Below are 14,470 nucleotides of genomic sequence, written 5' to 3' on the forward strand. Positions count from 1 at the left end.
AGAGTCAGTCACGACTGGACCTAATGGTCAGGGGTCCCTTTATCTTTACCTTTAATTAATCATTAAGGAAGAAGAAGAAGAAGAAGAGTTTGGATTTGATATCCCGCCTTTCACTCCCCTTCAGGAGTCTCAAAGCGGCTAACATTCTCCTTTTCCTTCCTCCCCCACAACAAACACTCTGTGAGGTGAGTGGGGCTGAGAGACTTCACAGAAGTGTGACTGGCCCAAGGTCACCCAGCAGCTGCATGTGGAGGAGCGGAGACAAGAACCCGGTTTCCCAGATTACGTGACTACCGCTCTTAACCACTACACCACACTGGCAAACAAAAGGGGGGAAAGTATATTTTATTATGAGGATGCTTGTGAATCTAGCAGCTGGTTTCAGCTCCTCCACAGTGTCCATGTACTTGTATGTACACATTGTTGGCTGGCTGCTACAAACCCCAGACTTCTTTAACAGAGTTGGGAGAGGAGATGGCCCAGTGAATAAATCTTTGAATACTTCACTAAGCTCAGTAATGAATGCAAGGGGGGTGAGGAATTATCTCCAACCCCATAGTGGTTTGCTGCCTGTCCATTTCACTCACTAAAATGATCAGGCAAACGTTTAGCTGTACAAATGTACTGAAAGGAGAGAGTTATGTGGATGGGGACTTGTACAGACAGGAGAGTACAAGGTAGTGATTGTAAGAATGGAACTGGACCTCTTCTCCCTTGTTATGTAACTAGTTTCCAATAACCCTCTTCTGACTCTGTACCAGCCTAGTCCTAAGTACATCCAAGCCCATTAATTTCAAAGGCACTCCTGACTTTACATAGGATGGGGCTCTGCGGGCAATATCTGAGGACAAAGCATAACTAGTTACTATGGTAACAGGTACAGCACCACAAACAAAGGATTCTTCTAAACTGGCTGTGGGACTAGGCAGAAAGGAAAAGGTGTGGGTGGAGAATGGAATAAACCATATTAGAAAAAGACGAGGGTGGGTGTTTCTGAAATATAAGATAGGATAGTGGCTAGTATACCTTTGGTATCAAGGTCTATTGAAGGTATCTCTGAGCAACTCTGTGGATTGTTCTCAATACTGTACAGTACTCATGATTATTTGAGTCCTATACCACAATGCGGACCATATCCTGTTTGCTGTTTATTATTACTCATTATATTTGTGTTCCACCTTTCTTCCAAAATCCTCTGGACAAAATACAAAGGGTTATTTTCTCCCATTTCCACACCCTTAAAACTCTTGTGTGAAGCAGGTCAGGCTGAGATTTCACTGGCTTAAAGTCAAGTGGCTTGATGGTCATCAGGGATTTGAACCCAGCTCTCTACAGTCCAATCCCAGCCCTAGCTGCTGTATCCAACTGACTCTCTGTGAATTAGAGCCTCCAGCATCAGAAGCACTATGTTTCTGAATGCCAGTTGCTAGGGTTCAAGAAGCAGGAGAGTAATATTAAACTCAGGTTTTGCTTGTGGACTTCAGATAGATAGATCTCTGCTTGGCCAATTGTGAGACAAAAGACGAGGAAGAGATCATATTCAGACCCTGCTGGACTCTTCTGCATTCCTATAATCAGTGTACACACTTCTTTATTAAATTAATTGTACAAAATGGAGGTATGGTAGGTGTCTATGAAGATAACTGGCTGCTTACTTAATGATGCTTAAAACTCCTTTATTTATAGAAATGGAAGAAAGATGCATGCTATCTGGATAGTATCTAAAATAAATTTGCCTTAAAATCATGCCCCCTCAAGACTCACAGCCCAGCAGCAAATACTGATACATACAGTTAATTGTACATGGGAAGAAGAGGCACTTGGCAGGGTCCGACTTGCATGACCTTGGGAACATATTGTGCAAAGGAAGAGATTACTTCATTTGTATGACTTCTGGGGAGTTAGCAGTACATCAGTTCATACATCAGTCAGGGATATTTCAAGAAAGGCGCTCAGTACTTGGCCCTCCATAAATTCTCCAAATCCTCTCTCGGCACTGGAGTCAGATAACAGGCAGAAAGACAATGACTCCAAGAATCCAGGCAGCCCATCTGCTCTGCACTTCCAGATTCTTGCCTCCCTAGCGCCAGCTGATGAAATTTTCATAGCCACAATGAGGTTTCCCATTTCCGATGGGCCCTTCTGTCTTGAAGCCTTCACAGTTGTGCCCTGTTCAGGTTTCTGAGGGTGTCTGCTGTAGGTGACAATTATAAGAGCCATTTGCTCTTTTACAATGCTCTTAAAAGCAGAGGATTTAAAAGAAAGTAACACATTAAAATCTTGTAAGAGGTTGTTTTACAGGCTTTTTGAGTTCTGCTCCAGGTAGGGGCAATTAATGCTTGAGCGTGTAGTGGCATCTCAGATCCAGAAATTCTCAGCATAAATTTTCGGCCCATTTCAAAATGGCTTCAGGCCTGGTTTAAGGATGGAAGCAACTTTGGTCAGCTGAGTAGATGACCTTTTCCAGGACCTAAAAAGGACCTCACCATGGAATTCAATACCATTGAGCATAATATCTTTCTATACTGCCTAGCAGGGGAGGGTTTGGAAAGTGCTCTTCAGTGGTGGCTCCAGTCCTCTCTTAAAGTTCAGTTCAGGAAGGTGATGTTGTAGGGTTCCATTTTTGACAATTTGGTGCCCTTCATCGGGATCCATTTTATCCTCCATATCATTCAATGTCTACATGGAACTACTAGAATAATTTGTCTGAGGCTTTGGAATACATTGTCATCAGTATGTGAATGACACCCAACTCTTCTTTCCCTTTCTGTACCTAATGCCATGAAATTTGTTGGAGTTCTAAACTGGAGGTAAAGCTCAATCCAGACAAGATGCCAGTGATCCATTTTGGATGGTATTCCCCTTAAAAAAACAGGTATACAGTTTTGGTATGCTCTTGGATTCAGCCCTGCATCTGGATGACCAGGTGGTGGTGGCCGGGAGTGCTTTTGCGTAGATTAGCCTGATGTGCCACTTGCACCTGAACCTGAGGAAGTTAGTCCTAACTATGATAATGCACAGGACTAAGATCTATCAGGACTGGATCGCAGCAATGCACTTCACATGTGACTATGGTTGAAGAGCCTTTGGAAGCTGCAGTTGGTCCAAAATGCAGCAGGAAGAATGTTAGCAGGCACATGTCCTTGGGAACACATGATGCCTACCCTGCAATTTCTGCATTGGCTGCCTCTTTGCTTCTGGGAACAATTCAAAGTCTTGATGATTAAAGCCTTAAATGGCTTGAGTTCAGAATACTGGAGGATTGCCTCCTCCCTTACCAACCTGTCCGCTTCCTAAGATCAGTAGAGGTCCTCTGTGTCCCTGTTAAGAGTAGACTGGTAGTGACAAAAGATAGGGCCTTCTCAGTGACTTTCCCAATATTGCAGAACACTTTGCCCCATGGTAGATCCTTCTTGCATTGTCCATTCCTTGGCTGGTCAAGACATTCTTATTATAGCCAGCTTTTGTCTACCAAATGCTGAACTTTTATTGAACGCTAGGTTTTATCTGTATTCTCTTCCTTCACATTTGACTCTGTCTTTATATTTTTGTTACACCCTTAATTTATTGAATGTATTGTATGTGCTTTTTATTACTCTTTTAAATGTTTATAAACTGCTCCAAGTGGTGCATGGATGGACACTAGAAGGGCGGGAGGACAGAAATCTCTAAATAAATGCATCCTAACTAATGTGCTCAAAATCAAGCAGAAACTCCTGTTCCTTCAAGGCAATTTGTATTTTGGTAAACTGCCCTGTCTTTGGTGAAGAGTGGTAAAGAATCTTGCACACTTTGGTTCTTTTCTGCAACATTCTACAATATGGATGGTTATTATAAACTGTTGGAACATAGGCGGCTTCTAGGCTACAGAATGGACTAGTACTTTCAAGGTGGTTTGACTGTACAGGGCCATGTTTGCAGGTTTAGATTACATCAACCGTCTGCAATCTGGTGCCTTCCACATGTTTTGGACTACATCAACCCCAGCCAGTGATCAATGGTCAGGTTTCGTAGGAGTCGCAGCATAAAACATCAGGAGGACACCAGGTAAGGTATAGATCAACTAGTTGGATTTTTATGTTCCTTCAAATAATTTCATGATAAATACGCAGGAAAGTGCTGGCAGCAGAATTTAAAAAATCCAGTTCCCAGCTTCTAACTCTAATCACAACAGAAAACCCTATTCCCCTCCTCCCAATTTAAATGCCAAACCCAAGACTCACTGTTGAGTGTCCATCATTTTCCCTTTCCTCGGGTTTCATTAAGCAGACCAGAAAGCTCTTTGCGCAATGGATGCTACGAGAGGAACTTGACTATGCAATATTATATTTACTATTATAAACACCATTAATACCACAGTGCTGTTCCTTGCTGGAACCAGTTGCTCAGTAAATCCTCTGAAGTTCAATTAACAAGCACCAGGTAATTTAACACTTGGCTCCCAATAATCCCTTTATTTCAGGGGGGCTCCGGCTGATGCTGAAGTTACCACCAAAGAGCCTTGGAAATACATTTTAGATTCTATTAAATACCAGCTGAATTTATGGCCCTTGGTGAAAAGCAGAAAGTAATCTCTTCAACATACTTTCCAAGAGTCAGCACTTTATATAGACTGGCATAAGTCCATAGAAGAGACCATTGGAGGGTCATGTGTCCCTCTGCAGAAAGATGAATCTCTCTGTTTAGTAAAGCACAAGTCTGAGAACTGGCAGAGTGGATGCCTGGAACTTGGAGCATAATGCATCATCTAGAAAGAGATTTAACAGAACCTCTGTCTTCTTAGCTTCATTGTCATTCCATGTCATAATGGGGGACTGTGCAGATTCTTCATGGGGAACTGACCAGGTTCTGCATGTTCCCACCAACAAACTGGGATATCCATCCCATTCAGCAGTGCAAGACAGAACAAGGCAACCTGTTCCAGAGGCAGAAGCAACAGAGGTACAATTAAAATGCAGGAAACAGACAATTATTATTATTATTATTATTATTATTATTATTATTATTATTATTATTATTTTGTTTTTGTTGTTGTTGTTGTTGTTGTTGTTACATTCAAATGTACATGATTGATTGGACCGTGGGATCACATGAGGATTGGACCATGCCTTGAATTTCAGGGAGAGATGCAATGCTTTAATTACGCCACATGAAAATCTCAGTACATGTAGAGCTTGGATAGCTGAGTTGGTTAGAGCATGGTGCTAACAGCAGCAAGGTTCCAGGTCTGATCCCCGTATGGGACAGCTGCCTATTCCTGCATTGCAGGGCTTGGACTGGATGATCCTTGGGGTCCCTGTGGCAACACCTGCCATGCAAACTGTCCAGCCTGTTAAGGACTTACGATCTCCATGGCCAAGAATATGGGAACTCAGAAAAATCAGAAAAGTATGAAATGGATTCAGGGGTATATGTGGATTATGGATATGGGTTCTTGTGCGAACACAAAGTATACTCATTTCCCCTCTCCTCAAGAAGCTCACTAAAATGCTTAGTGGATAGGGGTGTCAGACTTTATGGAATGGGTGAAAAGGGATAAGGCTTGCAATATGGGTTATGCAGTTGCATAGATTACCACCTGTGGGCAGTGCTGTAGCTATGTGGGGGGCTAACCTGGTTTTCTACTCCAGGTGAAGCCTCCTGAGGGGCACTATTGAGGCTCCCAACCTGTGTGTGTGTGCGTGTGTGTGTGTGTGTGTGTGTGTGTACACAAATGCATGTGGTTGTTGTTGTGGTGGTGGTTATCATAGAATCATAGAGTTGGAAGAGACCACAAGGGCCATCGAGTCCAACCCCCTGCCAAGCAGGAAACACCATCAGAGCACTCCTGACATATGGTTGTCAAGCCTCTGCTTAAAGACCTCCAAAAAAGGAGACTCCACCACACTCCTTGGCAGCAACTTCCACTGTCGAACAGCTCTTACTGTTAGGAAGTTCTTCCTAATGTTTAGGTGGAATCTTCTTTCTTGTAGTTTGGATCCATTGCTCCGTGTCCGCTTCTCTGGAGCAGCAGAAAACAACCTTTCTCCCTCCTCTATATGACATCCTTTTATATATTTGAACATGGCTATCATATCACCCCTTAACCTCCTCTTCTCCAGGCTAAACATGCCCAGCTCCCTTAGCCATTCCTCATAAGGCATCGTTTCCAGGCCTTTGACCATTTTGGTTGCCCTCCTCTGGACACGTTCCAGTTTGTCAGTGTCCTTCTTGAACTGTGGTGCCCAGAACTGGACACAGTACTCCAGGTGAGGTCTGACCAGAGCAGAATACAGTGGCACTATTACTTCCCTTGATCTAGATGCTATACTCCTATTGATGCAGCCCAGAATTGCATTGGCTTTTTTAGCTGCCGCGTCACACTGTTGGCTCATGTCAAGTTTGTGGTCAACCAAGACTCCTAGATCCTTTTCACATGTACTGCTCTCAAGCCAGGTGTCACCCATCTTGTATTTGTGCCTCTCCTTTTTTTTTGCCCGAGTGCAATACCTTACATTTCTCCCTGTTAAAGTTCATCTTGTTTGTTTTTGCCCAGTTCTCTAATCTGTCAAGGTCGTTTTGAAGTGTGATCCTGTCCTCTGGGGTGTTAGCCACCCCTCCCAGTTTGGTGTCAACTGCAAATTTCATCAGGATGCCCTTGAGTCCATCATCCAAGTCGTTGATAAAGATGTTGAATAAGACCAGGCCCAAGACAGAACCCTGTGGCACCCCACTAGTCACTCTTCTCCAGGATGAAGAGGAACCATTGATGAGCACCCTTTGGGTTCGGTCAGTCAGCCAGTTACAAATCCACTGAGTGGTAGCATATTGTTGTTTGCCAAACTGGGTTTTTGACCCAGGTGAAATAAACCCTAGTTTCACCCCTGCCTGTGGGCTTTGGGCTGAGCGTGAGGCGAGTTGTGTGTGCAGTTTCACAGTGCTCTCTTTCTCTCTGGGTGTGTGTGGCATCGCAAGCAGAGCTTCTTCCACACATGAAGGGGGGAGGGGAATTCTTATCCTGTGTGTTTCAGCAACACTTTTATGTTGGTAATTCACTGCAGACTGTGACTGCATTTGACCCCACACTCCTGATCACGCCGAGTCCCTGCCTGGTCTGATGCACAGCTATGCAGCATGGGGTGACAGGACCATTGGAATGTTGCTGTTTCTGCTGAACATATCCCTGCAGCATCAAGGAGAAGTCTTGTGAAATCCCTAACACTGCTTTCCCCTGTGGAGCCTGTTGTTTATAGGGACAGGTCCAGGCAGGTGAAGGAAGAATTACCTTACCCTAGGACATGGCTGGCGCTTAGCTGACTTCATTACTGCCTGCTCACAAGAAAACTCTGTGGCCAAGGAGTCATGTAGTCTGAAATGAACCTCTGGCTGGGGAAGATTATATTCAGACATTATTGTTCTGAGTTCTTCTGCTAAAAGGAAGATGCAATCTGGACCAGAAATCCTGACATTTTGCTGTAACCCATCATGATTCAGGTTGTAGCAAAAGAGTCAGTAGTTCACCAATATTTTTAGTACCTAGCCTGCTAGACATCAATAAACACATACCAGTCACTGTTGAATGTTTGTTGCTGGGATCAAAAATAAAATACAGGCAAGATTACACTAATTTGAAGATAAGGTCAGTGGTTAGTATGAAATCCAGATTTTTTAAGGGGGTTAACTTTACCCAATTTGCTTAATTTTGATTCTCCCCCCCCCCCCAACTGAGAATCTTGAATTGTGGATCTTGGGAAGGAAGACAATGTCTGCAGCCCACACGAAAGATTGATTGAATATATATCTTTGCTTAACAGATATTCAGGAGCATTCAATGCCATCCTATCAAATACTCTTATCTTTCTATTGATTAAAGCAAGTTCTGATGGAAGGAGATGGAATTGAGAGGGCCAATAAATACTTCTGAAGCGCAAATGTTAAAGTAGCCCACACTGTTTCCTTATGGTCCACTGGCAGGGCTGGGCCGGGTGTTAGGGGGAATTAAAAGACAATAAGTAGAATGTACTGTTTTGGGTCATCTTGTTACAAAATTTGGAGATTCTGACGTACATACAACACCCCCCCCCCAAAAAGAAAATATTTTGCCTTCTCATTACATTAGTGTCTCTATAGCACACTGAATCCATTTTAAAGTGACAGGACAAAACACTAAAGGTCGCATTATAAAACTCACCTTTTAGACAACCAAGGCTGCTCACAAGTCAGAACCTATCTGGTGATGGGTGGTGGGCATAGGTGATGGGTCCTTCTCAGGGGTTAGACCCACACCATATATTATACTTTTGCAGAAGCTGCCCCCCACCACAAACTCATGAATACCCACTGGATTTGCAAAATGCCCATCTTCTGTCTGGGTATCACTAAATAGCATCCTTTTTTATTTTCCAGTTTAACAATTTCAAGAAGGTAGCACCGTACAGTCCACTTTATTAATTCAGGAAGGATCAAGTTAGGATGAGGATGAATGAATGAATTCATATACAACTTAATTGCACATTCTTTTATTTCCCCTGTCTCCTAAGGGGTCATCCAGCCATACACACAGACAAGTCCTGGTCTATTACCTGAGAATGCCCTACCAAATGTAAGGAAAAACAACTTATCAGGGTGCATAAGTTGTTTATCCTTGCCTCTTGTAAGGCATTCTCAGATAGTGGTTCAGGACCTGTCTGTGGGTCACAGGAACCTTCTAATGGATCGTGAGGCTTATCCTACATGTGTGGGAGAGATGGTATACTACCCTGTCAGGAAACTTCATGGCATGCAACACTATGCTGACGAAACAATCTTTACTCTCAATTTTGGCAGGGTATAGACTGTAGAACTGGAGTCTCCTGTATGCATGGGTTCCTATGTCAAGGGGACCTCAGATGTGTGTAGGGTGGGAATGAGGTCGATATGTGGCATACACATATTCTGTTACATTTTCTGCTGCACAAAAGGCTTCAATCTCATGCCACTTTTATGCTTATTAGATCCCGGAAGGGATCGTGGCAATTTAACCTTGTTCTGCAGTCTTGTTTCTACAACTGAGAAGAATGCAAAGGCTTGGCTATTGGATGCAATCAAGGTATATTATTATCAACGGAGTTGATTTAATGGGCAGATTGCAGGTGCATGATTTCACTTGGTCTGATTGAGTCAATGTGAGTCCACATCAGACGAATTTGTGAGCTGGCTCTCAACACTTAAGCTAACTTGGTTTCATGTTCATCCAGAATAGCTGCCACCAGCTTTATTACTACATATTTATATCCAAGCTGGTAGTCTGAATAACATCAGCCTCTCCATTCCCCTAAGGAATATTTATTCAGTAACCCAGAATCAAGTAGTAGTATGACTCATACTACTGCTGCATGACTCACTATCTGGCCAGAGTTTCAGAATAACACAAAGCAAAAGGATAAATTAAACAATAAGATTGATTTTCAACAAAAACAAAACACTGAGAGCCAGTATTGCGTAGTGGATAGTATCAAACTATGTGGAGATCTGCTTTCAAATTAATTTTCATCTATGGTTCCTAGGGGGCCATGGGTCAGCCATTATCTGTCACCTTAGCCTACCTCATGGGATTATTCTGTAGATAAAATGGGAGAAATCACATACACCACTCTGGGCCCTGGGAGAATGTGCAGTATACAAATGTGAGAATTATTATTTTTAAATCAGCCTGCTAACGTCAATAAAAGTCTGATTGCTCTGTCAGGGCAAGATTACTAGTTGCAATGGTTTGTAATAAAGTTGCCACACTGCTAAAGAACAAAATAACTCAGAGGCTCAAAGAATCTGGCAAGCCAGGACCACTGTTGGGGGGGACGGGACACACTTCCTTTTCTAGAATAATAGATCCTAGTTTCTAGCATAGCTGGTGAGCTCCTGAGTCATGCAGATAGGTTGACCAAATGAAATAAAACTCTAGTTACATTTGAAATTGGACCTGAGGAAAAATAGAAGCTGTTGCCTGGGAAGGCTTGGTTAACATGAAGCAGAAGGTGATTGGCAAGCTGGAAGCATAACTCTCATAGACCTGATATGAAAATGGCTGCGCTTTGACAAGAGAAACAGCAACATGAATACACATCACTACATATCCTCACTGAAAGTCAGTTCCAACATAATATCTACCATCCATGGCATGACACCTGGAATGATTCCCATGTAGTCCAAACGAGTCAACTACACAACTTGCATATAAATGATCCTTTGAATTTCCATGATTTGGTGGCTTTGCCATCCATCTTTTCACATTTCCGACACTGGGAATTGAGGACCAATACATTGCAGGGGGTTAGAGTTAGGATGGAGACTTCTATGCTACTCTGTAGTGTTATCATAGTTTCCCAAATAGTGGCTTTAGGCTATTTGATGAATGCTGTCTGAATATTTCAGGAAATTACACCTCTGCCTTGGAACATAAATATGTCTGCTTACAATAAATGTACTTCTATTTTTGAAGTTGCTAAGGGCTAAATCACACATTTATTGTTTATTTTAAAAATATTTAAACTACCTTCATCCTATGGATTCTAGGGCAGTGTATTATAATATATGTTAAAGCATATTATACTCCTTTCAAGGGACCATTCCTGTGACTGATTCCACTGCTTGGATACCTGTGTAAATGTGTAACTACAAACCAATGGATTCTAGTCTAAGTGTATTAAGAAGCAAATCCCACTTAATTCACTGGGACTTGCACCCTAGCAACTGTGCTAAGGATTTAAGTGTAAAGTGTTTCTGCAGAAAAGTCCCTGTAGAAGCATTTAACACACCTAATAATTCTAATATGAATGGATGACATCAAATGATAGAGTAGATCAATTGACGTAAATAACTCAAGTCCATTAAATTAAAAGAATCTACTCTCTGAGTATGACTGTTGGGGATCACCTAATATTTCCAATGATAGTTAGTGACTCAGTGACTGCAGTAGTGCAACTTGACTCTGACTCGGAATGACTGTCAGTGTTCCTTATTTGCCCCTACCATTTCATTTGCAACTAAGGGTTGAGAATATTCAATCAGTATTGAGTCAGCATGCTAATTACAATATTTCTCTTTATTTGTAATAAAAGCATTATGAAATCCAAGCAGCACCCATCTAAGCATCCAATTTATTGTAGCCTGAGGCATAGTTCTTTTGCTAGGCTGGTGTAAAAAGTCTACAGAGCCCTAACACTCCTTTTAGCTTCCAGGAAACACTTCTAGAATGAGGAGCTGCTACCACTATCCCACAGCACGCAAAAGCTATTTATTTCTCTTGCTTTACAGCTCTCCTGTTCAGTGGGTGGGCCCCTAGAACTAGTATGGTGACTGACAATAAACAGAAGGCTGATCTCTGGCACACTTTCATTGCATTGAATAGAATGTTTTGGGTCTTGGTCTTGATTCAAGGAGCTTTAATATTAAGTTAATATGCAGCCCTGGAACTGAGCAGCACCTCCAGCAATCACAGAGATTTGCAAAACACAAAGCTGGAAATGGATGGAAAGGTGGTCGAGTGAAGCACTTATTTCTGAGGCAGAAGCCCGTGCCGATAATGGCAGTAAGGTTGCAATCCTGTGCACACACATTCAAATTTAAATCCCACTGAACTCAGTAGCACCTAGATTCAGGTTCACATGCCCTAGATGGAGCTGCACACCTCGTTCACACAACTGTGCCTATTTCAGCAGTGAGGCCTCAGGATGAACATGAAAATGGAGCTTGCACATATCTGGGAAATTTTTGAAGGCTTGGGGAGGGATGATTAATATTTAAGTGCTGCAATTTCAGGAGTGTAGTTGTTTAAATTTTAACAACTCAAATTTATGTTTAAAATAAGAAAACAACACATTGTCTCTGTGTCTTCTCTGCCAATTCTTTGTTCTTTTTCTTTCCCTGTTTTGTTCTGTTCTCAAAATAGTTGCAGCTGAAGGCCAAGAAGCCAAACTAATCTCTGTTTTATGGATGATAAGGTTCAATGGCTACTAACCATGATGGCTATGTGATACCTTCCGTGTTGCAGGCAGCAGCATGCCTCTGAATTCCAGTTGCAGGGGAACACAAGGGAGAGAGCACTATGGGCCTCAAGTCCTGTGTGTGGGTGTTGCACACTGGCATTTGGTCAGCCGCTGTGGGAAGCAGGACCTATTCACAAGCAGGCTTGAGTTGGATGACCAGGGTGAAGGGCTTTTGCTGAGGAGGTACATGGATGCAGTGAAGCTGCTTACACGGTAGTCTGGATTGCACAGGTTGATCAGGATGGAGCTAGTGGGTGGGTGGCCTTGCCTTTGGTCCCTTCTAGTCTTATGAACTTCAGTCTTATGAACTGAAGGACAAAATCATCCACACCAGTTCCATAAAGGATCATAGTACATCACATACACACACCCAATCCAAAGGAAGATTATAAACACCTCAATCCTTTCCCCTCCAGCAGGGATTAACCTACATAATCCTGACCACAGTGTGCCACGAGAACGAGAGCTGAAGCGTCTTTGTACTACTGCGCACAGTCTGCCTCCCGCTTTCAAAGAGGGATCTAATTGCTGATTTTAGCAGGCAACATTTGCGCTGGGGAGTGGGCGGGCAGGGGGCGAGCGGTGGCAAATGGCAACTTGAGAGGGCGGATACCTCTTTTTTTGCTGCGGCATGTGTATAACTACTTCTCGACAAAGCCAGCCTCCACCTGGGGGGCAGATAGGTGAAAATGACAAATGAAGCTGATCCACTTTTGCCCATCCTCTCTCCTTCTCCTCCACACACACACACACACACACACACACACACACAAAACCACCACACACACCTACTGCCCGTGGAAGCTATTTGCAAGCAATCCTGGGCATCTGGGGAATGAAGCGCTGAATACCAAAGTGTATGCATGCACACGCACACACATACATATATATATAAACAGTGTGGCTGCAGAGTCAAATATAGCCCTCGGGGAAGGGGAAACAATGGTCGGGCATTGGGTTACATCGCCGCAGGGCCAGCAGGCTGATTGTTTGTTGTGGGCCTGGGTGGAATGGGAAGAGCGAGAGGGAGGGTGCAGCATGGGGGTGGCAGCGAGAACATTTGTTTCAATTCATAAAGCCTAACTTGGCATTGGCTTCTGCGTATATGTTTGCTTGAGACTGACCTACAGTGAATGCCAATTTATGAGACACTAATTTGAGTTGGCAGCTCTGTGGGGTTTGTGGTCTCTCTCCAGCTGGTTTCCGCTGTGCCCCCTCCTCCCCACTAACTCCCAGCCTCCCTGTGGGGATTAAGAGTGTGGGCAGGGAGCGTTTCATCAAGTTCCTGAGCAGCAAAGTGTTTCATTTTTCTCTTTGTATTGTGGAATGACACTCAATGGGGGGATGCCATGGTATCATCTTGTTCCCTCCACTCGGCATCTGTGTTGTGCCACTGGTGTCCAGCTGTCTCCAAGGAGCAAGTTGCTGCCAGCCAAAGAAAGGGAAGCAGCACCAGCTGACTTTAGCAGGTAATCTTTGTGTCCGTGTGCACATGATGGCGATGACAATTGGAGAGGGGGGCCTGCCAAGGAAGCATCAAATGGAACTGATGCAAAAACACAGCACATGCACCAAGGCACCTTCCTCACCCCGTATGTTTCTCACGTTATAGGGTTTTGTTAAATGCAGAATATATCGGTGAACACGTTCTAATGCAAAGACTCCCCCCTGCATTGTGATCGGGCAGCTGATTAGTTCCAGAAGCCTCTGGGGGATTCATGGCAGTAGGCAAAACAAGATATGAAATATCGGAATATCTGTGTAAACTCTTCGATGGGTCTCTTCTTAGGAAATGCTCTCCTTAAAAAAACCCCCAACTACTTGGCTTAGTAATATTTCACAGAGAACACAAGAGTAATGTCAATGTAGCATATTTACATTATGAAAGATTCCCCTCCCCATCTTTTTTTTGTGTGTGGTTTTGTTAGTATAGCTTTATCCTAAGCTTTCAGGGCTAGACAATGAGGTGCAAACATTTCCCTACTGCTGTTCTTTTTTCTGTCCTTGAGGCTTAATCTGAGCTAGGGGTCTGTTCTGGAGGTGATTTTCAATAGCTGGGCTTAGTTCTGCTAAAATAGTGTTCTTCTGCATTTCAGTATCCGATGAATGACTTCTAGCACAAATCAAGCCCTGAAGAGATGCATAATGGAGAAACCACACCTTACCATTCTTTCCCATGCCTGAGAAAAGCCTCTAGCACACTGGAATATCTTAATCAAATTCTCTGAAATGGTAGAAAATTGCCATTGTAGCCAAGGTGAATGCTTTGTTCTGGACAAACTCTGATTCCATAGCTAATAAAGTTTACTGATGCTTTCTGGGTTATTGCGCCATTCGGAACGGCATCTCCCTGGCTGAAAGATTTAGGAGTCTCTGCTATATGAGGTAAGGGGTAACCCCGGAGATCTTTTGATGAGTAGGAAATTGTTCTACTTTCTCTGCCGGTGCTTAGAGCATGAGATTTACAA

This window comes from Podarcis vaucheri (genome assembly GCF_965113315.1).
Source record: "Podarcis vaucheri genome assembly, chromosome: 3".
NCBI lineage: Eukaryota > Metazoa > Chordata > Lepidosauria > Squamata > Lacertidae > Podarcis > Podarcis vaucheri.